Source organism: Myodes glareolus, chromosome 1 (genome assembly GCF_982192425.1).
Source record: "Myodes glareolus chromosome 1, mMyoGla1.1, whole genome shotgun sequence".
Lineage (NCBI taxonomy): Eukaryota > Metazoa > Chordata > Mammalia > Rodentia > Cricetidae > Myodes > Myodes glareolus.
In genome coordinates this window covers 113,812,147-113,828,909 of record NC_142026.1, presented here as the reverse complement: position 1 = coordinate 113,828,909, position 16,763 = coordinate 113,812,147, and positions in this window count along the sequence as shown.

The window sequence follows — 16,763 nt, the reverse complement described above, 5'->3', positions numbered from 1 at the left end:
CACCTCTGTGGATACAAAAGACAGAAGAATACCAAAAATAGATATCTACCCTTGAGTGGGGAAACCACTGACAAACAGTGGCTTTTCCAGGATGTATTATTTCCAATATGTTTGACTTGCCACCAAGTTATTCGGTCTCTAGAGTGATTTACTGTATCAGAGGTCTAGCATTCCTCTTAGTTAGCTGCAAGTTGGATGATAGCAACTTTGACCTTGGTACACAAATAGTCACTGCACACACACACACACACACACACACACACACACCCTACACACCTTTTATTCCTGTCACCATAACTAGTCTCTTCGTGTCATTCATTAGTTCCTGATCACAAAGACTAGATAACACCAACATCCAATCATTTTGTCCACTTGACTGCCTGGGGCCTCTTTCATCATGTACTCTTTCAGGAATATATGAAAGCTTCTCTCCTTGCTCACTTTGAGTAGCTTTCGTGATCCTTCTTCTACCCTTATTCTTTTCCCCTCACTCAGATCGTAGCTTCCACTAGGTGCCAAAGACTCTCACCGGCAGCAAGTCTGTTTCATTGCCCAAGATCCTTTCCAGTGTGTTAATAATCCTTTGCCCAAGAACCTGCCCAAAAGTCAATACATTTTCGCTCATATGCATTCTACACTCTCATTCTCGGGCCTGTCAATCAAGCATCCTCAAAATCTAAATCCTCATGGAGTACCCTAGTTCCTCCCAAGACATGAAAGTTCTTTCTTGTCCTCCTATCAAGCCGCTCACTAAGGATATTTTAGCTCTTAGCCTCGGTGATTATCTGAGTGACCATGACAGGAGTTGGAAGCATTCCTAAGGTGACACTCAACCTGTGGAAGAGAGCTTCCAGCAGAATCTTCCTCCATGAGACAGCAGTATGCTTCATTGTTGAGAAAGTATCTATCACTGTAGGTTCTAAGGCTGTAGGAAATCTATAGTGCCAACACTCCTCAAGGATGTCTTCCTGGATGTCTCTATCCCATGTTGCTGGGTCCCCGAATTTGCCTTAGTTATTCAAATGTCTCCAGTGCTTTGTGGCTTTAACTCCAAAACATTGCATCTGTTTCTCGACTGTATCCTTCCACTGTAGAATATAAATGGTTACTTACAAGCTACCAAGAGCAGCTTCGGACCTCACATTGAGTTCTTAACTATTTGTGTATCACCCCACTCCACCCCGGTGTTCCATTTTCCTTTTAGGACATCAACAGAATGTTAACCATCATTGCTCAGCCCGCTGGATGTCCATTTTCCCAAATCACTATGATTGAAATACTTGGTGACTGGGCCTCCAACTGTACCTAACCCAGCTTCCATGGAACTCACAGGTCCTCACCACGCAGGCAGATAGCAAGCCAGTTCCCAAATCTTATCTCCCTGTCTGTCTTCTCAGATATCTCCCAGTATCTCTGTGCCTTCATCTGTCTTCTGTGAAGTATCAAGATAAGATTAGTTCTACAGGAGTTTCAGGGGAAGGAACTGTGAAAGACCAAGAGGTTGGCCTGGGATTAGGCATGAAGTCCCTTCAGACTGTGAAAGAATAAGAACTCGCCCCATGGAAGGAGAGGGGAAGGAGGGAGTGAGCAGAAAATCTCTAGACTACAACACAGTTAAGAGAAAGTTTAGGCCACACCAATGGAAACTTCCACAGCAAAGGCTACTTGTTGATACTAGGGTAAGAATGGACACTAACACTCCTACCAAACTCAGTCATTGTCTGGAAGCAGCACCGGGGCATGTACAGTCGGAGCATATAGAAGAGCAGCTACTGGTGACAGCCATCACTGCTTCTTATGAAGGGTTTTCTTCAAAGGAAAGCCAAGCAATGCCTCCCCATATTTGAGCACATTAAAATGGAAGACTGCCCTAAGTCTGTCCTATGGGGAGTGTGGGAATAAATTAATTATGGACATACAAAAAAATAATAAGTTGCACAAGAAAAATTCTAATTCACTGCAGGTCCGTGCTGGATTTATTTGAATAATCGTAATAAACATGGGATTTAACCAAGAAAAGGTGCTAAAACAATTAATCAAAACCTACATCAGAAGAAAGGAAAGAGAAATATAGGGTAATGGAGAGTGAAATTTGTGCATTCACTCCAAGACGTCCTTACATAGTTTCTAGGTGGGGAAAATGAAAAAATAATGGTATAAGCAGACTAGTTTAAAACATCACAGCAAATAACACACTTAACGCAGTGACTGAAGCTCTGCTTAAAGCAGGGATCTTTGGTGCTAACACTCCAGCAGAGCAATGTTTCTTTAAACCATGCAGAGCTAGTGGATTGCTTTTTAAAATTCTGCCAGTTTAGCTCTAAATAAGGTATTAATTAAAAATTAAATAAACACAGTCTAATAGCTAATCATAAAGCCAAAGAAAGGATACTAGTATCATACAATTTTCAGTTACTCTGTCTGCTAAGGAGATGTATGTTATACTTATGTAGTATATTGTGTTTGTAGCCTATAAAGAACATGACTTTATCCTCATTTTAGACTTCAATGCAAGCGTTTCAATGTGCAAAATTAAAACTATCATCTACTGTGTCATTAAAAGATTAGAAAAGGAGTGTTTTCGAGGCAGACAGTGGGGAGTTTTATGGGGCTTTTAGGTTGTTTTCTGATAATACCCACTTGGCTCAAGTTCACATGTCAGGTGTTATCAGCTGCCCATGTGCGTCATCGAGTGATCTTTGTGGTATTATCTGCAGCCAAAGGAAACACAGAGGAGATCATCACAGCGGCTCCACACAGTTTAATCAGTTAAAGGGGAAGAAAATGCCTCCCACTGTATTTTCACACAGCCCCTTAACAGCAAGTGGATTTCACCATCAGAACAACAAAATTCAAAACAAAAAAAATTGCTCTAGATCCTGATCGTTTTAAATACAGTCTTAAAAACTGAGTTTGTATCAAAGTCTTTTCTTGAAAACTGCCCAATTCTAAAGCAGGCACTGATGTTTGCCAGGAGGTAGAATTTCACACAGACACATTCCCACCATCTTTCCCTATTTATCTCATACATTGTTCATGCAAAGACTCACTTTTCTGTGGGTATGATCAAACACACAAACACAAGCGCGTGCACACACACGCATCCCACCACCACCATCACTACTGCCGCCACCACCATCAAATGGTAATATGTATCACAATGAATTGCTCCACAGTACAGGATGCTACATTGGGTCAACTTCTTTTCTTATATCCAATTATTCCTGGATCTAAATATTCCTCCATATAAGCATAAAAGCAGCTGATTGGCGCTCACCACCTCTCCTATGACTCTTACTCCCTTAAAAGCCCTGTACAGAGAAAATCGGGAGGGTCCAGGCTCTTACTCCATTATGGCTGTCCTACTACTGCACCTCCTTTGAACCACACTTATCAGCCCCTGACATTGAGAAATGCTGGTGGAACCGCTTTTAGAGATTATAGAGGTGTCCTTCTGTCTCTGGTGCCCTCGACAGGACAAATATCACCACAATTACTAGAAGACAGAAGGTGAGCCACAGGCTTCAGCTTCTTCAATTCTACTTCATCACGATCCTCCATGGGAGAGAAGTCAGCTTCTCTTTATTTTTTTTCCTTCCTTTTTCAATAGAAAGAGAGGGCGAGAGGTGGATAAACTGCTCCCCTAAAATGTCAGTACCTCGCCTTGGCACATTTATTAAAATGCTTTTAGTTACTTGTCCAATTTCTCTTAAAACAATGAAGAGTCGGCGCATAATGCTGATGCCCATGACGAAAATGATTATCGTAATCCCTCACCAACCACGGGAACTGTGCTCTTGAGTCCTGGGATTGGCAGAGCATCTGGTTGGCTGAACATTTTCACAGAAAATAAAAGATGTGCAGAAAGGGAAATGCAATGGCTAGACATACAGGAAACTCAAAAGCAGAGTACATAAAAACCTGAAAGACGATGTGTTCAGTCGCAGCAAAGCCTACCTGTCACCGAAAGTCTGCTCTGGTAGGAAATCCCCTTCCAGAATGTTTACAGAGTCGCTCTTGCTGGTGTATGATCTGCTGAGACAAATCTACCTCGTGAGCTTGCCGAACTGTTGAGAAAGCCCGAGGACCGTTTTCTTCTGTACCGCCTTGAAATATAGTGTTCTGCGTTTGCACCCTTCTGTGTGCAGCCTCAAAGGCCCTGACTGCCAAATCTTGCAAAAGGCACTTAACTAATAACCATTAGGATTATGACATGTCTGTATAGTAATTATGGTAGCAAAACAATGTAAGCATTTACGTTAAGGCTTTAAAGTAAGTTAATGCTGTAATAATCTAATATTTAATGACAATGTATGTGTGTTAATTGCTCCATAGTGCTTGATGTATCAGAAAATCTCTAGTCTTCTTTTTATGAATCAAACAATATGTCATACTAAACTTTCATTAAGAATGGCAATAATTCAGTGTCTGTTATTGGTGTTTCTTCAGCCTCTTTTGCAAAACACTATCTTTTTCATTAATTTATTCATTAATTATTTATTTTTGTTAGCGTGATAAAATATCAATAGCTGAACAGATGGCTCACTAAGAGTGTATACTGTTCTTGCAGAGGACTAAATTCGGTTCAAAATAGCCACATCAGTCCATTCACAACCGCTTGTAACTCCAGCTCCAGGGGAACTGATGCCCTTTCTGACTGAACAGGTACCTATACTCCCATGTACAAATACTCACACACAGACATACACATGGACATAGAATTAAAAATAGAACAAGTCTTTTTAAGAAAGTATTAAATTCCCTGCGGCTTGTTTTTGCATACATTTGCTAAGAGAATAAAAATTTTAAGTCTACTTTTCCCTTGTAATAGTTATATTTTCAAGTGACTGCATTGAGACATTGAGGAAATTAGAAAGGCATGCCACTATGTGTGTCTATCAGCTGATTTATACATCTCTGGGTATTTTTATGAGGGCATTTGCACACTACTGGGTGTATTCATGAGAGTATTTACACACCTTTGGGTATGCATGCTGGCTAGTCTTATTTCTACTTGAAAGACAAAACTATAATTATCTGAAAAGAGGGAACTCAGTTGAGAAAATGCTTCCATAAGATCTGGCTGAAAGGCAATTTCTTAATTAGTGATTGATGGGGGAGAGTTCATCGCATTGAGGGTGACTGCATCCCTGAGTTGGTGGTGCTGAGTTCTATAAAAAACAAAAAAAGCAAGCCATGGAGAGCAAGTCAGTAAGCAGCACCCCTCCAAGGCCTCTGCATTAGTTCCTGCCTCCAGGTTCATATACACTGTTAAGGCTTCTGTCCTGACTTCCCTCGATGAACAGTGGTGTGGAAGTGTAAGCCAAATAAATCCTTTCCTCCCCAATTTGCTATTGGGTCATGGCGTTTCCTCACAGCAATAGAAACCCTAGACAAGATGTCTACAGTGGTATTTCCAGAGGCAAGTAGACCTGATGGTTTGGATCTAATGAATTAATCCCTGAATAGATCTACAATATGATATCTTTATTGAAAGATGCTGAAAGGTAGGAGGTGGGACCTAGCAGGATGACACAGATCCCTAGGTAGGGCTGGAATGCTTACAGGCTCTTTCTGCCTGGCCCCTCCCCTCACCCACTTCTTGTATTTCTTCTGCTGTGGTATGACGAGCTGCTGTGCCCATCACAATTCTCCATCACAAGAAATTAAGTTCCTCGAACCAAACGGCCTTTTCTTTTCATTTATTTCTGTGGAGCCTTATGTCACAACAATGCGAAAAGTAACCAACAGCACACTTTTCTAGAGCTACACCAGAGTCTGATGAAGATGGAGAAATTTGAGGAGTTAAAATTTTTTTTGCTGCCTAAGGATCCTCAAAGCACCTGTTAAAATACTAAATTCTGGCTCCCATTCCTGGAGATTATGCTTCAACGGTTCTGGGGCAGAGCCCAGAAATTTGTATTTTGAATATTTATGGAGCTTAATAAGCAATGTTGATGGCCAAACTTAGGAATAAAAATGAGAAATGAAACCAAACCTTGCAAATATGAAATATTTTGTAATTTTAAATCCTTCTATAAAATGTAAACTATAAAAATGGATATAGTTCCAAAGGCTGGTTTGTCAAGAGATGGCTGTAATTTTACGAAACATACCATTTATTTCAAGGCCTCTGGTTTGTGACTGTGGTAGAACACACATAGCATAAAATTTGTCATTTAAATCACTCTAAAATATAAATTTTGCGTCAAGCACATTTATACCTGTGGTCTTTGAATGAGCCATGTCACCCACCAATTCTTGAGCAGTCTGCTCCAGTTTCTGCTGCCTGCTCAGCCGTATCTCCTTGAAGAAGCCATCTGCCAGGGGCATTGTTTTATCAGACATCGCCTCTCTTTCCGACATCTGTTTTAATACTTATTTTTAAAATTACATTTATGGGGGTGTGTGCATGTGAATGAAGGTGGGTCCCTGCAGAGCCCAGTTGTTGGATCCCCCCGGAGCTGGAGTTAAGGGTGGCCATGAAGAGCCCCAGCCTGGATGCTGGCAGTCAAAGCTAGGTTCTCTGCGAGAGTGGTATGTACTCCTAACCACTAAGGTATCTCTGAGATCCCTTCCCCGAATCTGTTTAGAGGCCATAATAGCTTTTGTCTATCTTTAAAAGCAGAAGCATGCAAACCTGTGTGCCACTTAGTGTGTACCCAGACCTTTCTGCTGAACACAGCCACTAGTATGTACGTGCCCACATACAAACTGTTTTTTCTTCTAACTGATAGTCACCTTATGCTTTGTTTTATGTAGTAGAACCAGGAACCAAATACACAGTCCTGGTTTTTGGCTTAAAGAAAACTACAGGTCTTCTAGGCCACGCTAGTCAGCTTTCTGTCATCACTCCAGTTACTTTAGATGAGCAATTATAATGAGAAATGATTAATTTTGCTTCACAGTGTTGGAGGTTTTTGGGCCTGACCAATTGGCACGTTATTGCTTTGGGCCCTGTGGTGAGGGGCAGAGAGCACCATGATCAGAAGCAGAGAGATCAGGGTGAGGAGCAGAGACCATGGTGATGGGGGGCAAAGAGTGTTGTGATGGGGAGCAGAGGGCCTCGTGGTGAGGAGCAGAGACAGCTACATAGATTGCTGCCGGGAAGCAGAAAGAGGAAGGGACTGGAGACCCACAGTGTCCCCAGTGGCACTTCCTCAATGCCCTGCCAACGCCCCCCACCCCCGCCATCCAAAGTTCTCAACACTTCCCAATACCCAAACCATAACAAAGGCAAAGGTTACAAAACACACATAGCTACAGTGTCTGCCTGGGTCCTGTATTATGTAGATGATAATGTAACACAAGGGTCATTGTTTTGGGAGGGAAGGTGGTTGCCCACGTACACATAGGCACATGCACACACACACACACACACACACACACACACACACACACACACACGCACCTACCTTTCGGAGTAAGTCGGTTGCAGACTTTCCCTCATGCATGAACTACACTAAGCCCCTGGCTATGTTTTCCTATTCTGTCTACTGCTGATGACAAAGCTTGTGAAAGTCACCAGTAGCCAAATGACAAGGGACCACTGGACTGGAATTTGTGCAAAACACAAACATAACTCCAGAGTTGGGCTTTAGATTCAAAGTGTTGTCTCCTCACCAGGCTGTATCTCAAAATTGGTCACTGACTGTGATAACACAGGAAGGTGACAGTTAGGCTTCACATGCACCTCTGTCTGACCCACAGAAAGGGAGTGTACCCTGGGACAAAACTAATAAATGTTTGGGTTTTTTTTTTTTGAAAGAGCAGGTGATAGCTATTCCTTTTTCAGACGAAGTTGTAGTAAAGGAATAGGAATTGATCACGTTTTAAAATCAGAATCCAAAATGTAGAAAAAAAATCTTTTCTTTTAAAACATAATCCTTTCTGTACCCCATACCACAACCAACTGAAATATTCTTTTTCTTATTCTCTCCCTTCCTGCTAAATTCCACCAAAAACTCTTAGATGGCTGATTATATTCTGTCTAACTATAACAATATTTTAAATGGCCCCAATCTGCCAAAATTATCATTTTAAAGCCAAACAAAATAAAAATAATTACTTATTTAATTTACTGAAATAGTTTCTTAAAATTCTATTTTCGTGATGGTGAGTGTTCTACAATGCTCATCACTCTAAATGGATATAATAATTTTAAAGCGGTTTTTCTATCTGTATCAAGAACTATAAAAACTGTTACAAGTTTTAATTTGTTAACCATATTTCTTTAAAAAATATCACCCAAATATGATTAAAAAGTATATATAATGTGTGTACAGGATAATGGTGCTTTAATAGGAAATGAAAAAAAATACAAGAAACCAGAAAGGTTTAAGCAAGCTACAATATACCTTTAAGTTATTTTCATTATCTTTACCACTACAAATATGTTTATGTAAACGTAGTTAATTTAAAATTCTACTCAGCATGCTACTGAATATGCTACTGAATACAGATAAAACAACTAGAGAAAACCTTGCACATAGGGCTGGAGGCATGGTTCAGTGACTAAGTGCAGTTACTGCTCTTGTAGAGGACCCAAGTTCAGATCCCAGCACCCACATAGTGGCTCACAACTATTTGTAACTCCAGTTGCAGGATACATATCACATTCGTCTGGCCTCTATGGGATACTGCATGTACCTAGTATACTAAACTCACATAGGAGCACATACATACACATAAGTTAGAAATAAATAAATGCATATTTTTAAGAATATGAAAATTATAAGATAATAGCAAACAAGATCAATGGCTTGCTGGAATGAAAATGCAAGCAGTAGTTTACTAGAGTAATGGTATTGTGTTCTTTCTTACATTCCAATATTTCATAACATGTTCCCCATTATTTTACAATTAAAAGGATGTCTAACCTTCTTAAATGCTTAGCATCATACAGTCATATAAATCATTATTAAAATGACTCTGCAGTGATAATGAATACACATCTTTTAGTAGAGTGTCTTTAGTATATTTCAGTTTCTTTTAAATGAATATGATTTTTTTCTCATTTAGAACTTAATCTAGGCAGACTTCTACTGCTCCAAAAACCTAATACACTTATATTGCTTAATCTAGAAAGAGTTCTTTTATAGTCTATTGCCCAAATCAATGTGTGAAAATACAATGGGTTTTCAAGCTCATTCAATCCCTAACCATTCACACTGATAGAGGTTGGAAATTTATATTATTGTCTGTCTGACACTAATGAAATGTTTCTGACTAAGTAATTTTCCTCAAGGCCAAACAAAATCACAAAATATTCAACTGTGAGGACTTTACCACAGTATGCATGTGAGACTAAGCATCAACTTTCAACAGAAAATATGAGAAACAGTGTCCATGCAAAGAGGAGAAATCAGGTCCACTACTGATGATCTGGATGAACACATGAAAAACCTGCCAGTGAGGTGAGAGGATTATATTGGATCATGCCTTTAATCCCAGCACTCGGGAGGCAGAACCAGGCGGATATCTGTGAGTTCAAAGCCAGCCTGGTCTACAACAGTTAGTTCCAGGACAGGCTCTAAAGCTAACCCTGCCTCGGGGAAAAAAAAGGATAAGTAATGTTTTATGTCTGTCGTAGTTATGGATCTACTGCTGTGATGAAACACCATGATCAAGAAACTTTGAGTAGAAAGTAATTATTCGGCTTACTCTTCAACATCACAGTTCATCAAAGGGAGGTAGGACAGGAGCTCATGCAAGGAATGAACCTAGAGGCAGGAGCTGATGCAGAGGCCTTGGAGGAGTGCTGCTTACTGGCTTGCCCCTCATGGCTTGCTCAGTCGGCATTTTTTTTCCCCAGAATGGCATCACCCAACGTGGTCTGGGCCCTTGCCCATCAATCACTAATTAAGAAACAGGCTCTATAGGCTCGCCTACTCCCCAATCTTACGGAGACATTTACTCAATTGAGGTTCTCTCCTCACTGATGTTTCTAGCTGCGACAAGTTGACATAAAACTAGCCAGCGCACTGTCCTATCCAAACAAATGCATGCACTGTCTCATTCCTGTTTGTAGATAGTCCCAGTGAAAATTCTACCCAGGTCATAGCCTTGCAAAAGGACCACAGAGACAGAGCTGGGCAAAAGTTTGATGGAGTGCTAGTACAGAGGGAAGAAAGTCATACAGTCAGCCATCCCTTGCTCTCCTCCTGCCTGCGCTAGGGAGAGTAAGAAGAGAGTGTTCTGTAAATCTGTCCTGTGGTGAGTTTCAAAGCTCTCTGGTCACGTGTCTCCACAGTGAATGAACTGTTCTAGCAGAAAAACAAAAAGTGCATGTTTGAGTTAAAAGTGTGCCGCAGGCAGAGCATCAGCAAGGCCCCACCTGCTTCTCCTTTCCAGCTGGATATCTCTAAGCACTTTGGTGGCCTTGTTTCCACACACGCCGCTGTAGAAGAACCAAACCACAGCTGGATGGAGGGTGTAGCCTTTTTCTCTCTGACGTCCTTAGTCACTTGGAAAGTTTGTGCTATTTAGATTTTTAATTTTCTTGGGTTTTTAAATAACTAGTCTTTCTTATGTCTCGCTCTGAACATTTTTATTATCAATGGTTTCTAACTATTCTTCCAGAGGTTGTTTTAAATTTGTTGCCAAAGCCTCCCATTACATGACATCAAAAGAGATCAACATCCATAGTTATAAGAGACTTTGCAAATATCTAATAAAAATTTCATTATTTTGTAGATACTAAAGTCCAAAGAAATCAAACGACTAGCCTAGTTTCTGTAACTCAAAGTAGTACTGTAGGTGTAACCTGAATTATATATGGGATGATGACCTGCAATTCTGTACCTCCCATGTACCTACTCTCATTTCTACTTAGTAGGCCCATAGGATCTAAAAGTAAAACTTATACTTAGGTTGGCAAATTTGATTGTGTAGAAATTTTAAGGTTCTCTATAATAAAATAAGTCATAGCCAACCAAACGGCAAGAATACCTAGAGAGAAAATTTGCAACTGCACAAATAGACAAAGGGCTTTCATACTTAATAAAGACCTTGAGTCATTAAGGAAAAGACTAAGATCTCAGCAGGCAAATAGGCAAAGTATTTAAGTTAGCAACTTGCAACAATATCGGGAATTCCCTTGGGTTCCCTTCTGTTATAATTCTATTGCCTGACCCTCTTTCTTGACTTATCACTTTATCAGCAATGAAGACATCCTCTTCTTTAGTTTCTGAGAAACTAGGCAACACAGGAAAATACTTTAAGGCCTCACAAGCCTGAAATTATTATACATTTAATTGATCATTTTGCTATGCATAGGTTTTCTTATGTTTAAATCAATAGTATGTGTGTGGCCAATGAGATGATATGATGGGCAAAGGCGCTTGCCTCCAAACCTGGCCACCTGAGTTGGAGCCCCAGGACCTATAGGGCGGAAAGAGAATCAACTTCTGCAAGCTTTCCTCTCATCTCCACATGTGTGTACCCAAAACACTCAGATATCACACAGGGGCAGACGCACATACGAAAGCATAAGTGTTAAAAAATGAATATATTAAAATGGTTATCTCACTCTTACATAACCACAGCTACTTACTAATTATGAGATGTGTTTAATGCTGGGCACTGTACTAGTTCTCAAACAGTGGATTTGCGATGGTGAACTCTCACACTGTGCCACTTCACACGGTCCAACATGTGAGCCATCGCTTTGCCCACGACACGATGTTTATATAACATACCAACTAGTCACTTAGTAGCCACCACGTTAGCAGGCCAGCTGTGGTGGTGTCACGGTGCTTCTGTGCAATGACACTATTTTACTTTACAATCCCAAGGAAGAACACTGCAAGCTGTCCTACAATACATTGTTAGAATTATCTGCTGTATTATCCATTGTTGTTTGTGGGATGGCTAAGCATTAATGGGCCTGAGAGCCAGCTGGCCTAAACCTACAGTAAAGAGTAAGCACAGTAGCTATTCCCTAGAAGTCAGCCTAGCCCTGCCAGGGGGCCTTGACAACAGTGGCCCAGTCTGGCAGGAGATGACATGAACCTATGGGCAATGACCACATCATTTCAGCAGATGCCTGCTCAGCAGACCCCTGCTCCCCGGCAGGATGGGAAGTATATAAGGCTTACCCCTTTCTAAACTAAACCAGAACTTATTTCAACCTGTTCCCAATGCCCGTGTCATTGGTACTGCACCCACTTTTACCTCTCACCCTAAGGATACCCGCCAGAATCCTGCAGGACTTATCTTTTACTATCCCTGATTTACAAACTTCGGGGCCAGGAAGATAGCTCACAGAAAGAGGGTTTGCTAGAGTGTGCAAAGTCCTCGGTTTGATGCTCCAAGGACCATAGAAAAAGAGAGAGAGGAGAGAGAAAACCATGACATGTAAGAATCAGTACTATCTGATGTTTTAGGCATCCACTGGCAGTCCTGAAACAACCCTACCTTGAATAAAAGGAGAAGGTTGTTTTGTTGTGAAACCAGTTAGTACTGAACAGTCCTTCTGAAATCAGACTATGCCTTCATTTCTCAACCACCCAGACCTGAATAATCACACAGAAACTGCATTAATTACAACACTGTTTGGCCAATGGCTCAGATGTATTCCTGGCTAGCTCTTACATCTTAAATTGGCACATTTCTATTAATCTATATATCACCATGAGGCTGTGTCTTACCAGTAATGTTCTGGCATCTTTCTCCTTTGAAAGCTACATGGCGTCTCTTTGACTCTGCCTACTCTCTCTGTCTCTGTTCAGATTTCCTGCTTTACTAAGACATTGGCCAAAACAGCTTTATTTATCCATCAATAAAAGCAAAACATATACAGAAGGACATCCCATATCACCCTTCTGTAATCACAGAACTTCATGAAACAAAGTCCTCTTTAAATTGTTGCACAAATTCTAATTGGTCTTACCAATAAAAACCCAGAGTCAGCTATTAGGGGGTGAAAGCTGAAAGATAGGAGAAGTAGAGCATCCAGTCACTAGCTCTTCCCTCTATGAAATCCTCAGACTGAATGGGCAACCCTCTCTCTCTAAAAATTCTCAGACTTAATGCCATGTCTCCTCTCACAATTTTTTTTAGCCTTTTAGATAGTAATTATAGTTTCAACATGCATTTTAATTCATGTTTGAGAAACTAAAACTCAAAGAGTGCGCCATATGGAATGTAATTTTGGTGACAAATACTAAAAGAAATTTACAGTTTAATATTTCAATAGTAATGTAATTAGCATTACAACATAAACAAACTCCATGTGAAAGGAGCACCAGTGTTACTGAGATCTCTTGGTAGAGCTCTATGGAGGATAAATGAGCATGCATTAATAGAGAAACAGCAACTGTTCTTTTATTAATATAGCAATTATTGTGGTTGCACCCTTTGGCTTGCCAGTTGTAATCCCAGAAATTTATCTGAAAATATACAAGTAAATGATGTTTGCTCAGTAGCATTTACCCTACCATTTCTTTTAGAACTAAATAAAAAATAAACCAAACAACCCCCAAAAAGAGGTTAAGAGCATTTTGAAATTTACTTTATGCATCTTCTATGGTTTGGATGTTTTTTATGTATCTTCTATAGTTTGGGTGTTTATCGGCAAGAATTCATCCTGGAAACTTTGTCCTCAAAATCATAAGTTAATAGGCTTTGGAGATGGAGTTACATAATTTGTATTAGAGATGTTTTTATTACTAAAATTATTTCTGCCAAGAAATATAACAATGGTTCTACATATATATGGGTGTGTCTTGACATAGATCAAGATAATAAATATTCAAAAGTATTTTAAGACTCTGTCTCATTTGCCTTTGCTGCAACATTTTCTTATAACTGATATACTTGGGAAAGTAGAAAATTATATAATGCTATCCATTTAGAACAATTTAGAAAATGCCACATACTTATGTAAAGTCCCTGTCACCTCCAGATTCATATACTGAGGTCATTATTCCCAAAAGCTCAGAATAGAAATAAGTTCTGAGAGCTGTAATGATGAAGTTGTTAGGCCAACCCTATTCCAAAAGGTCTGGGGTTCACAGCAAAGGGGGCGGTTTGTTCCCAGACATGCACACTGGGGAAATGCCCTGTAAGATGAAGGCAGGGACTAGAGTGGTATTTCTGCAAGGAATTTAGTAATCATCAGCTAACCCAGACACCCAGGAACATGACAATGGGACAGTGCACATTGTTGCTCACAGTCCTCAGAAGGAATTCCGTCTCCAAACAGACATTCGAGCCTTTTCCAGCCTTCCAATCCCAGATTGCAAAAACAAGTCCTTTTTTAATCTACAGTTTGGTGAATCTCTCAATAAGATTTGGGACTTTCTAGCTTTCACAAATAAAATTCTCTCTCTCTCTCTCTCTCTCTCTCTCTCTCTCTCTCTCTGTGTGTGTGTGTGTGTGTGTGTGTGTGCAGGACCTCTCTGTATACACAGATATCACAACTGGTTTTAAATTCCTTAATTTGTCATTGAAGAACCTCCAAAGTGAAGGTCACATGACTACCTTTTCTAGGGCATGTATTGGCCTATACAATCTACAGTCAAACTGAATGGAAATAGACCATGCCTTCTCACATTTATATTTTTGTTTCTATATTTATTGCTGTTACTCAATGCAGAAAAACAAATAGCTTTAGCTACTTTTCTCAAAGTCTGTAACAATATGTTTATAAAGTGGTTTCCCTTTAAAATATGCCATAAATATAAAAGAATGATCTAATTCTTCAAGTTCCAATGGCTTTCCCCCCTTCTGAAACAAAAGTCCACATGCCTCCTCCGACTCTATAAAAACCCTGTTTATCCTCCCTGGTTGTTCTTGTCTTCTTTGTGAAATTTTATTCTTGTATAAGAATTTCTCAATCTTGATATTATTGACATTTTGGGTCAGGAAATTCTTTGTTATGGGTGAGGCTGTGCCCATCCTAAGCCTTTCCCCAGTAAATGCCCTGCCAGAAACACACCTTCCACTCCCTGCTCCACAAGCACAGCGGGAAATGTACCCAGAATTGCCCAATAGCCTCCAGGATGGAATATGGAGGATAGTTCCAGGCCAAGAGTCGCTTGCCTATTCAGTTTTCCCACCCTTCTGTGGGCCCAAACAGCACCAAAATCTCATTCTGTGCTGCAAGTGAAAAGCTTTTGCCATAGTTCATTGTGTCTGTTTTCTCACCTTGCTTTTTCCCCAGGTGACTGGTGGGAAAAACAGCATCAGGAAATTGAGATTTTTAGAAATAATAGGTTACTCATATTGTTCTTTCTTTGGGTGAAAGAGAGCTATTCAAAAGAGCTGCTATGTCAATGTTTCCACAAAATCTGCTATGTATTAAAGGAGAGGAGCAATTATAAAAGATAGTGTTTTGTTTTATTAATCCACTGGTTATACATTAAAGAAAATGAACTAGGTATGAAAATCTCCCTGAAGAGCTCCCCAGTGAGAGCCAGTGACTCAACCTTCCTTGGTGAATAATAGACTTCATTATCAAACAGGTGGGGGAAGAGGCCATTCTTAAAAAACGAACACCATTGTGATGCAGTAAGATTGAGTGACCTGTTCTGATCCTCCTGTGCTGTTGCTGTCACATTTAGAGTGAGGGAGGAGTGACGTCAACTTGCATTAATGGAGACAGCTATTGATGATCTAGAACACCATGGGTCTCTATCCCTAAATCCATGTGTGTCAGAAACATTTGTATTTGACCTAATTTTATTTCTGTGTCCAAACTCTCATGCTGGGGACAGGGAAGGGGGTTGTGAAAATCCTACCTAGTAAGTTCAGAACTCTCTACTTCCATAACACAGCTGGGGAAATTTTCCACTTCCTTGGGATTCTTTCTGTTAAGGAGAGGCCATCAGTAACCAGGAGAGAGGGAGAGAGAAAAACAGGTGGAGACCTGCTGACTACAGTGTGTGCCCACAGCAGGTACAGCCTCGCCACAGCTCCCTGACCGTCTTTCTGGAGAACCCACCCACCCACATTTGCATAACTTGCAACCACACTGAGGTTGAGTTGAGATGAGGCATCTTCGGGAAGCCTCCTATTTATGTTCTCTCTCTCTCTCTCTCTCTCTCTCTCTCTCTCTCTCTCTCTCTCTCTCTCTGTGTGTGTGTGTGTGTGTGTCTATATGTGTGTCTCTCTCTCCCTCTGAAACTCACCATGTTTTTGAGTTGCCAGCCCATTCTCTCTGCCCTCTCTTTCTCGTTCTTTTATGTATGTATGACCTGAAGTCAGTCTCTCCCTTAGGTAAAAGCAGTCACCCACGATGTTTTGCCTTTATCCCCACCAAGTATTTCTCCCTATTCTAATGGTGAGAGATTCTTTTATCTGAAAATGTCTACAGTTTTTTTTGCTGGGTTGTTCTAGGTTTTGTTGTTGTTTGTTTGTTTGTCCACTTCTGTTTACTGTCATGATGTATCTTTCTCTGAGATACTGTGCAGAAGGAATCTTTGCTGCAAGAGTGGCAGGGAGAAAGATTAGTTTATAGAAAAAAAATTGATTTACACTTCTTCAATTGGTGCAGGAGAATTATCTGTAATCTGTCAATCATATTTTAAATAAATGCTGATTGGCCAGGCAGGAATGGCTAAGGGAGCTTCCTGCTTCCCAGAATTCTCCTGTTCTCATTGCATCACCTCTATTTCCTGTCTGGTTTTCCCGCCTATACTTCCTGCCTGGCCAATCAGCGTTTATTTAAAACTTGATTCACAGATTACAGACAATTCTCCCGCAGCATTCAATGGTCAAAGTAGTATATGTATGTTTGTTCTTACTTTAAAATGAACTTA